Source organism: Peromyscus eremicus, chromosome 17 (assembly GCF_949786415.1).
Source record: "Peromyscus eremicus chromosome 17, PerEre_H2_v1, whole genome shotgun sequence".
NCBI classification, from domain to species: Eukaryota; Metazoa; Chordata; class Mammalia; order Rodentia; family Cricetidae; genus Peromyscus; species Peromyscus eremicus.
The window spans coordinates 44,938,179-44,949,996 of record NC_081433.1 but is presented as its reverse complement, the minus strand read 5'-3'; positions in this window follow the sequence as shown (position 1 = coordinate 44,949,996).

The window sequence follows — 11,818 nt, the reverse complement described above, 5'->3', positions numbered from 1 at the left end:
GTTATAAAAGCTTAAAAGATGTCAACTTCAGTGTGATTTTTCAAATCATAGGTGAGCAAATACTTTCAGTTTCACTGAAGGCTAGGGTGTAACTCAAGAGCACTTAAGTGCTTTTCCTATGTGAGGTCCTGAGCTCAATGAATAGCGCTGGAAAGAGAGAGTGGTGTAGAGAGATGAGAGAATGAAATCTTATTTAGTGATCGACTTTACTATTTTATTCAGCGTTCAGTTTCCAGCAACCACATCCAGAGACTCACAATAACCTATAAGTCCAGCACCGGAGAGTCCAGTTCCCTCTTGTGGCACCTGCAACCATGTATACACATGCACAAACGCACACTCATACCCATAGAGACATATATTAGATAAAATCTTTATAAGAATAAAATTATTCCCACCCGTTTCTGTTCTCAGCAGTTTCCCACTAAAAATCCTTCCTCCTTTCCCTCTGTCTACTTCTTTTCCTAACACTCTTTTGAAAGCCTTTTGTTAGGGGTGGAGTGGGGTTCACATGCAGCACTCATGCCCCTGACCTTCAATCACAGGGAAAACAGAACAGATTGAAAGCATAGTTGAGTATTTCTCTCAAAGTTTGGCTGGCAATTTTGTTATCTGCTTACTTTTTTTTTTTTTTCAAGGAGCACTGCGTTATCACCTGGATTTTGAGCTCCTTCTTGGGTTATGTTCACACTTTCTTACAAGTCTTCTCAAAGCTGTTTTAATATTACAGTGGAGCATTATGAAATGGGAGAAACTTTCTAAAATGTTTACACTGTTAAAACCAAACTTTGTATTTCTTGGGCCTAGCTGGGGCTTCTCACGCATGAAGGTAACCCGTAACGCCATGGACATCTTTGCAAACATAACTTCATAGGGATCACCTGCATCTGGGTCCCCAATACTGCCAATCTTATTACTTCTTTACCTCTGCTGGCTCACCTAGTGGTCATTACCTGATTTGTACAGTGGATTTTATACAGTTTCTGAAATTTTTGTTTCTGCTTGGATCCAGGAGATTCTCTTGTTCATGTGTGATTAGGAAAAAAAAATTAAAAAAAAAATAAAACTTGAAACTATAGGGAAAATTTTTATCTTGCTTCAACAATACAAAACTGATCCTTTCATATTCTCTTGTTCTGAATGAGTGGCTACTCCTTTTAAAGTATAAGTCTATGCTCTAGTGTACATTTGGACAAGCTACCTAAGATCTTTATACAATCCTTGGGTGTAAAATACAGAAAATTATTGCACCTAACTCACAGGGCCTTTATGAGTTCATATTGATAAAGAATGTAGTACAACTCTTCAGTACTGGAGCATTTGTTCTCTTAGGGAGTTAGTGACTAAAGGTGGGTTTTCTTCATGAGATTCCCCTTGAGAAGAAGGAAATTCTGTACCTATGATTATGCCCTTGTACTCCTATTGGGAAACCCACATCAAATAAGGTCAACTAGATAAAACAGGAATTGAACCCCCTATCTTGGTTTAGAACGACAGAAGAGTGTTCTACTGTCAGAGCTCCCATGCAGTACTCAGCCTTCCCTGTAAGGATGTCAGAAGTTAATTTTCCCTTTTGCCGCTCCTCTGTTCCTCCTCTTCTTTCAGAGGTGATGGCACAAGACCCTTCCCACATAAATGCCCTCTGTGGCAGATTCTGATTACCTGTGCCCAGCACACTGGAATTGTTGCCAGTCCTGAATCACTGTCAACAATGTAACTGTGGAATTGAGTATCCACTGACCTCAGTAAGCTAAATGAAAGAACATAACACTGAAAATGGTGATATGCAATGCGCACATTCCAGGCATCCTGTAACATTAAGCTTCAACCAACAGCAAACAAAAAAAAAAAAAATGAGCCCGTGGTAGAAGAAAATGCAGACTGTATAATTGCTTAGGACTTTGGCATTTTCGAGGTTACTCGGTAATAATTCTAAATAGCATAGAAACTAATTGTTGTTAAATTGAGCCCTACTGTGGCATTCTAGGAACACAGTGAAAGGATGAGTCATCAATTACTAACTTAAAGTGTGAGAGAGGCCTCTACAGTGGCATGTATGAGATTCATATTCTAAAAGCCTGAAAAGAGGAAAAGCCCTGGACAGGCTTTTGAGGGTAGAACACTTCATATAATATTGGATTATATCTATATACACACACACACACACACACACACACACACACACGCACGCACGCACGCACGCACGCACGCATGCACGCATGCACACACGCACGCATGCACACAGTCTACTGTTCCAACAATATGCTTGCTAGAACTAGAACTCTGAGGTATAAGATGGGAACATCAGGACTGATGACCATGAGACACCCTAGCCTGCATACATAGCATTTGCATGTAGAAAAGACTTCCTTCTTCCTTGATTGAAGACGACAGAGTTCTCTGACTTCTACAGTAGATATCATCTCTCTTAATTCTTACTCTTCCCCCACACCAAGCATCCCAACAAGCTAACAGCAAGTTCCAAGACATTACGGAAACTAAGCAAACTAAGTAAAATGTGTTAACTGCTCAGAGAATAAAGGCTTATGTATCCAGTGAATATAAGGATAAGGAACCTGTAAAAACAATGGACTGTCTAAACCAGGTGGTAACTGTAATTTTAGTTTCATTGTTGTATATTGTATCTTCATTAGAGCTAAATAGCTTGCCTTAATGTCACCAAAACCTGAAAAGTACAATCTTGTCTTATCCTTTTCAGAATGAGCACCCCAAAGCAGTTCTCTTTTATATGAAAGTACCCATCTATGCTATGATACCAGATCTGTGTAAATTCTCCACCATCACAGTAGTAAAGTCGAAAGAGACCTGGGCTGCTGGCTTATTCCATAGAGAATCACAATGCGTTGAAAAGAATCATGATGTTCCATTGTATTAAATAAATTGTAGGATTTCAGTGGCACATACACTGGAACCTTAATATAACAGATATATTCCACAAGACAGAAGGGAAATTGTGCAGAATTCCAGTGACATTTGCAGAGATTCAGTGATAAGTGGTATGCCTCAAATTCAAGGCCAAACTGCTTCTTACTGTATTTGTCAGTTGTTAGAAGAAAGCTAAATAACAACAGGCTGTCTACGTTTTGTTAGAGAATCATTTTTAGGGGTGGGGAATCCTTTCTGCACTTGGGAATATCAACAAAGATCTACCAAGTGACACAGACAGGAGTTTGTCATGTTAACATCAAGGTATCAATTGGTGTGACCTAGAATATCACCATCTTATCCTTATTTTCATTGGATGTAGGTCTTTATTCTCTGAGCACGCTGACACATTTGACTTAGTTTCTGTTGTATCCCTTGTTGGAAGCAGGCTTGGAACTGGTGGGTCCCAAAGGGAAGATGAGGGTCCAGGAGGAGGTGGCTGTCCTTCACAAGCAACTATAGGGCTTTGAGGCAAAGCCTAACAGAGGGAGGCTGTGAAGAGAAACTCAGGTAGCCAAATGGGTCTCAGCACCATGTGGGGCAACGGAAAGGTTTTTGGATAGGAGGTTTTGGGGATCTGATGAGGGCCCACAAAGGTGGGCAGAAAGGGAACAACTCAAAAAGGAAACATATTAAGAGTGATACATACACAATTTTTAAACCTTAAACAAGGTTGCATATTGGCTTTATTGTTACAATAGAAGTGTATAGGGATTATGAGAATAAAATCCTGACAGGCAAAGAAGAATGTCATCATGAAGTACACAAAGTATTTACAATAACTTCTATAATTAAACAACTTTCTATATCCTTAAAATGTGTATTTAAAACAAATCACTTTCATTAAGCCAATGGTTTGCGTATTATATAAAACTAAAGATTCTTTGACAATTGAAGACTTGAGAGTTGCAGTATTAAAAGTAAAGATTATTTGGGCAATTGAAGAACTGAGAGTTGCAGTGTATTGTAGAGGTTGGGCTTGAGGGAGATATTAATGTAAACTATGATTTGCTTGATGGCTTCTTGGAGCTTTTAAATGTGACTCTATTTTCTTCCTTTCAATTTCTTTGGGTTATTTCACTATTAGATGGAAAATCAAATATGAGTTTGTCATACATAACCATACAGGAAGTCATAGAAACTACTGTCAGTTCAAAGTAAACTGACAATACCAAACACTTGTAACCATGGAATAGACAAAAAAAATACTGAAAATACACTTTGGCTTCTCTTCATAGCCTATAAATATTTGGCCTTCAAAATAATGAAAATATTCGTAATACTGTTAGTCTGCATCTAGGACAAGCATATTACTTTATTTCTCAGTATAAGTTTGTTCAGTAGGGATAATTTATCTATGCCGCTTAACTGAAAGTCATGGCCCATGATTATTCTAGTTACTATAAGATAATTGAAAATGTTTTCTTGTTACCTTTGGTCATTAAAAGCAATTTAACTCTGTAATTAACATCCTTGCAATAACTAGAATGTAGTAAGAATCCAAATTTAATGAAAAATTGTTCTTCCTTCCTCCACACTGGGCACCAGATGTAACACAAATCTTAAAGGTCTTATAATAAAAGAAACCAGAGACAGATATTAGAGTGAAAGCTGAAAGATCAGAGAAGCAGAGCAAGCCAGCCACTAGCTTATCTCTACAAAATCCTCATCTTCAAGAGAGTTCCTGTTTGCTCATGCCTTATATACCTTTCTGTGTCCTGCTGTATTGCTTCCTGGGATTAAAGGTGTGTGTCACCAGTGCCTGGTTCTGTTTCTCTCATGTAGCCCAGTGTGGCCTTGAACTCACAGAGATCTGGATAGATCTCCGCCTCCTGAGTGATAGGATTAAAGGTGTGTGCCACCACTGCCTGACTTCTATGTCTAATTTAGTGGCTAGCTCTGTCCTCTGATCCTCAGGTAAGCTTTATTGGGGTACACAATATGTCACCACAAAAGTGTTAAGTTCTACAGCAGAGAAGGCACATATAATATGATAGTCCAGTTGTATATCTCCATGGCTTGGTTTCTTTGATTTCTGAGGCAGTGCAAGCATTTCTTTCTTTTGAATTATTTTGAGTTCTTTAGAGATGAGAATTCCTTCTTATTTCTTTCTTTGTTTTTAATTGCACATATGTGTACTCTTTTTACATCATTTCTCCTATCCCTCCCATACCCCCAACTCCTCATGTATCTCCATGTGGCTCACTCTCAAATTCATTTATCTCTTTCTTTAATTATTATTTTATAAATATACATGTATTAGTATATTTAAATGAATAAATATATAAATACAACCTACTGAGTCCATTTAGTGTTGCTAATATGTATATAGTTTTAGGGCCAACCACTTAGTATCAAACAACCAATTACGGAGCTCATGCCTGGGGAAGATTAATTCTCCCTCCCTCAGTAGTCATTAACTGCCTATAGCTGCTCATTTAATGATGGAGCCTCATAAGATAAGGTCATGGAACTTACAGGGGAACCTAGTACTACCACTTACCAAACTAGCATAATTACTAACACTTATTTGTGTATCCATAGCTGGGTGTAGTTCTCACCCTTCATCAAATGAGCTTCTTTTACTGCAGGAGATGTACGTTCCTTATTGAATGCCTTGCATTCAAAATTCCTTTGGTCCTGGTAGATGATGTAATTCTCTCACCCAATTATGTATTTTCATCATATTTCTACTGACCTTTCCTGTTCTTTTTAGGACAGAACCCGAACGAACCATACGTAGACTTTTTCTCCTGCAGGGTCTCATTTCAGAATCTGTCCAAAGACTTTAGCTAGCCTTCTTCCAGTAAACATAAGGAGAAAACAGAGGCTCCAGTAGGAAATGTCTGGCTCCTTTCTCAAGAATGATATATGCCCCATCCCTTGTTCAGCTTTGTTGTTATGATACCTAGAGTTGTCCTCTCTGCAGGAAACTCTCAACTCTTTAGAGAAACACGTTTATTATGAAACAAAGAGAATTGATTTGGGCTCATCAGAGTTACAACTCAAGACACACTAACTTTAGGCAGACTGATGTTGTGTTTTAAGGCTCTTATATATTCCAAACAAAGAAAAGAAACAATAAGAGGAAAGGGAATTAAAGCCATTCTTTATAAAAAAAAAAAATTAGTTTGGTGCAAGTAGTGTAGATAGATGTTTTGTAAGAAAGTGATTAAATAACTTAAAAATAATTGACAGAGAATTTTTCAGAAGTGGGGTAACAAGGAAATACTTGACGAGGTTAATAAGTGTCATTTCATTTTATTATGTATTTACTATGCCACATCTTATCATTATTTTTTAACTATTATTTTTAAAGTGGTTTAATATAATACAGTATTTATTGTGATGCTCAGAGAAGTTTCCTATAGCTTCTGTTTTACCCATATTTTTCTTTGCATCAAAAGGCTACATGAAATAAATGATTTACATGATTTATGATTATGCAAATTGATGTTCACACAGTGACAAACCACAAATGGCGTGTTTCTCAGAAAACATCTCATCATTATGTGGTGCATGATTGTGTTACATTTCAAACTTTGGATATCTGCAAATGGAAAGTTGACTGGAACTATAAAAATGTCACTGAATTACATTGGAAAACAAAATAATTAAAAGAATGTCTTCTTTAAATAATGTTCTATGCTGGACCCAGTGAAATGACTCAATGGATAAAGAGTTGAGTTGCTACACAGCCTGTGTTCATTCCCTGGGACCAATGTGGTAGAGGAAGAGAACCAACTATCTCAACTTGCCCTCTGACCTCTACGACACATATGTCATGGCATGCATGTAAGAATGAGCATGACACATGGGGGGGAGGGAAGGGAGGGGGAGGGAGAGAGAAATGTAATAAAAATGTCTTTAGGAGTCTAGGCTAAGAAGAATCCCAATAGCTCCAATGTTTACCAAAATGTTTTAAAAATAAATAACAGATGATAGATAGATACATACATACATATGTATATATATGTGTGTGTGTGTGTGTGTGTGTGTGTGTGTGTGTGTGTGTGTGTGTGTGATAGATAGATGATAGATAAAAACAAAATATAAGGACTGAAGGATATTAACACATTACCCTGTTTCACTTCCTTTTAAAGGAGACAGTTTCTCTAAGAAATTCATTGTAGAGGTTGGAGAGATGACCCAGGAGTTAATACCATGGCTAATATTCCAGGGGATCTAGGTTCAGTTCCCAGCTCCTGTATGGCCGTCCACAATCATCTATAACTCCAGGATATCTGACACCCTCTTCTGGACTCTGGGAGCCCCAGGCACACAAGTGGCACACAGACATACATACAAGTAAGACACACACACACAAACACACATACACACACACACACACACAATTTTTTTTTTTTTGTTTTGTTTTTTCGAGACAGGGTTTCTCTGTGTAGCTTTGCACCTTTCCTGGAATTCGCTTTGGAGACCAGGCTGGCCTCGAACTCCCAGAGATCTGCCTGCCTCTGCCTCCTGAGTGCTGGGATTAAAGGCGTGTGCCACCACCACCTGGCCACAATTTTTATTTATAAAACTAATTCACTTTTTACAGCTGCAATAGTATTAGATCTACCCTCTTTTGCATTTTTTTGCTCATTTAGTAACACATCTTGGAGCTCTTCATACACTGTATATATACATATACATCTTCCTCCTTGTTACATACAATAGTCATACTTCAGGCATAAGGAAAGTTATACAGTCCATGCCATTCTCCTAACTACTTAGATCACTTTCAAACTTTTGCTCTTACTAAGCTGCAAAAGCACTCTTGCAGATGTATATTGGAAGACTTGAAATGGTCCCTTGGTATGGATTTCTTGCTGAGTTGCTGACTCATTGAGGTCATGAATTTTACTTTTGATGAAGATTGTTTCCGGGCATAGTTATAATCATTTGCCCTCACAACATGGCTATAATAGGAGAGGTTTACTCAGATTTCCATAGATAGATAAGAAAATTATGAAACATCTTTATACTTTACTCTTCCCAAAGAAGAATAGTATATTTAATTATCCTTTCTTATACTGTTTGGTAGCAAGACTTTGTCTTTCTATAGATTGAAAACCTGTTTTCCTAGAATGGTTTTCAAGTAGTTTAGTCTACTTAAAAAAAAAAAAATGCCAGCAGTGGTGGCACACCCCTTTATTCCCAGCACTCCAGAGGCAGAGACAGGCTGATCTCTGTGAGTTCGAGGCCAGCCTGGTCTACAGAGTGAGATCTAGGACAGGTATTAAAACTACACAGAGATACCCTGTCTCAAAAAAAAATCTAAGACTTATTATATGGAAGCTCCCTATAGTATCCCTCAAAAGTAAGGGAGGGAGAAGGAGGCAGAGGCAAGAGGATCTGAGAATCCAAATTTAGCCTACAACTCTTTTCTCTCTCTTTCTCTTTCTCTTTCTCTTTCTGTCTTTCTCTCTCTGTCTGTCTCTGTCTCTATCTGTTTTTGTCTCTGTCTCTCTGTCTCTGTCTCTCTCTCTCTCTCTCTCTCTCTCATCTTTGCACTAAGAATTGATTGAGGTTTGGAGAGACTACTCAGTGTTTAAGAGTGATTTTTTTCTCTTCCAAAGGATCCCCACAGGCACCTAACCACATGTAATGCACACGCATGAACACACACACTCAACACACATAGAGATGACTAACCCTTAGAAAAAAGAGAAAGGATTAAGTTCAAAACCCTTTAGTCAAACCAAACCTCTGAGGACCTTAAAAACATGATTTAACTTTTCTGAATTTGTAAAATACTTTTCTCTCAACAGTTCTGACATCAAATATGATAACTACTTGTCACAGAACGCTACTGAGAGCTGAATAGTTGTTGACTACTCCAAACAGAGATGTGCTGTAGGTGTAAAATACACACCAGATTTTGAAGAAGTAGTAACTAACATTTTTATATCAGTGAACTTGTACCATACAACAAACAAGCCTCATGGTTTTATGTTGTAATTACAACGATAATTTTGTTGTAATGTAGATTAAACACAAACCTCCTATTCTAACTGAAATAAGCCAATTACAAAAGGAGAAATAATATATGATGTCACTTATATAAAATATGTATACACACCCAAATCATGCAAACTGAATATATTGAAATATTTAACCTGGAACAAGGACTTTTGTTTCAGCTGATATAGTTTCTATAGTACTGTGCAAAGATAGTATAATGCTTAACAGTTCTGTACTATACAGTAAAAATTACTGAAGGACACATTTCATATTTCAAAAATCTGTAAATAACTTTCCTAAACACCCTTTCCCACTGTATTTTACAGTTTCCATTGCCTAAGAGTAATTTTTGTTTTCTAGGTTTATATATGAAAAAATCATTTTAAATGATGTCATGCAATTAAAAATTATTATTTGGAGTTGAAGCATGAAGAATTAAACAAAATAAAATCACTTAGGATTACCCATCTTTGCCTTTCTTTTTACATCTACTCGTGTTGGACAGCAAATTGGAAAATGCAAGCTTGTAGTTGCATAAGTAGAGGTTCCTGTTCCTACTTGGCCGTGGACACTGTAATGAACTGACAGCATTAACACATGCAATTGTGTCTTTGTAAATGTAATCTGATATGATTGTCTTCATAATGTGTTAATTTACACAATTCTTTTTTATAGATGGGAAAATTAAAGCTCAGTGACATGGAGCAACTGCCAGCAATCTCCTCCTTAGTATGCATGTCTAACTGATGTCGCTGCTCATCAGTTTTCTGAATGTCAAGATGACTTTGCTTAACTCGAGTCTGTGCTGGAATGACAACATTTAGTTTGTTTTTATAGAACAACCTGGCATTTTTTCTAATAAAAATGATTCTTACATTAGAAATATCTCATTCTATACATATTAAAATTTTTAATTATATTACTGTTGTGTGCATGTGTGTGGTATATGTGCATGAGTGCAGGCACACATAAATCAGGATGCATGCTTGCAGGTGAGTTGCTTCTTTCTCTCTACCATGGGATCTGGAGATCAAATCCAGGTCATGAGACTTGCATGACAAGTACTTTCACATACAGCGTCATCTCTCTAGCCTCTCTATGTATATTTGTAAAATGATGAAGTTAATGAGCCCCGAGACTGACATCCAAATCAATGAGTACTAAAATATTATTGGGTGGGAGAAACAGGTAAACAAAATTTAAAAATGACATTGTAGATTTGTGATTTGACACTGTCATTCACTACATATTGTCTTGGAGTTACTATCGCTGTGATAATACACCATGATCAAAGCAACTTGGGAAAGAAAGGGATTATTTGGCTTATGCTTCCTCAACACTCTTCTTCACTGAAGGAAGGAAGTCAGGACAGGAACTCAAACAGGGCAGGAACTTGGAGTCAGGAGCTGATGCAGAAGTCATGGCAGGGTGCTGCTTACTTACTTGCTCCACATTGCTTGCTCTGCCTCCTTTCTTATAGACCCAGAACCACCAGCTGAGTGGTGGCACCATCCACAATGGGCTGGGTCCTTATAACAGGAATCTTAGAGAGTCTTATTAATAAAATCAAACCTGAGGCCAGTTATTGGGGTGAATGCTGGAAGATCAGAGAAGCAGAACAAGCCACAGCTATCTCACCTCACCGGATCCTCAGCTGATTCTGTTTCCTCAGACTGGATGCCTCTGAGTCCTCATCCAGAATGAATCTCAGCTGAACTGCTGCTGGAAAGCCTGAAAGCTTAACCAGCCAAATGCTTCTAGTTTCTGGTCTTCATGCCTTATATATCTTTCTGCTTTCTACCATCACTCCCTGTGATTAAAGGCTCACTTCTGGGGATTAAAGTTGTGTGTCACCATGCCTGGCTGTTTCCCATGTGGCCTTGAACTCACAGAGATCCAGAGGGATTTCTGCCTCTGGAATGCTAGGATTAAAGGCGTGTGCTACCACTGCCTATCCTCTATGTTTAATATTGTGGCTGTCCTGTTCTTTGACCCCAGATAAGTTTATTAGGGTGCACAATATTTTGGGGAACACAATACCACCACAGGTCCTCCTCCATCAATCACTAATAAAGAAAATATCCTAGAGCCTTGTCTGTAGCCTGATCTTATGGAGGCATTCCTCTTTTTTTCCCTTTTTTTATTAAGAAATTTTCTATTCATTTTACATACCAACCATAGATCCCCCCTCCTCCTCCCTCTTCCCACCCCCCAGTCTTGCCCCCCAACTCTCTCCCCATTCCCACCTCCTCCAAGTCAAGGTCTCCCAGGGGGAGTCAAAGAGCCTGGTACATTCAGTTGAAGCAGGTCCAAGCCCCTACCCACTGCGTTAAGGCTGCGCAAGGTGTCATGCTTAGGCACTAGGCTCCAAAAAGCCCACTCATGCACCAGGGACAGATCTCGATCCCCTTGCCTGGGGGTCCCCCAAATAGTTCAACGTAAACAACTCTCTGGCATATCCAGAAGGCAAGTCCAGTCCCATGGGGGGTCCACAGATATTTGGTCCACAGTTCATGGGCTTCCACTAGTTTGGCTAGCCATCTCTGTACATTTTCCCATCATGATCTTGATGTCTCTTGCTTATGGAATCCCTCCTCTCTCTTACCAATTGGACTCCTGGAGCTTGGCCTGGCACCCAGCCATGGATCTCTGCATCTATGGAGGCATTTCTTAATCAAGGCTCCCTCCTCTCAAATAACTTTAACGTGTGTCAAGTTGATATAAAACTAACCAGCAAATACATATTATTCACTGTGTTTTATTAGTCTTTATAATGTAAGGGAAAGGAGGGGATGTTTATTTCACTCTGCTGCAAGGAATAGGAATGTGTACTCCCAAATTCTTCTTGATATATTCAATATAGGGATTCTTTGGAACTAGCTACATTTTCTTACCTATGACACAAGTA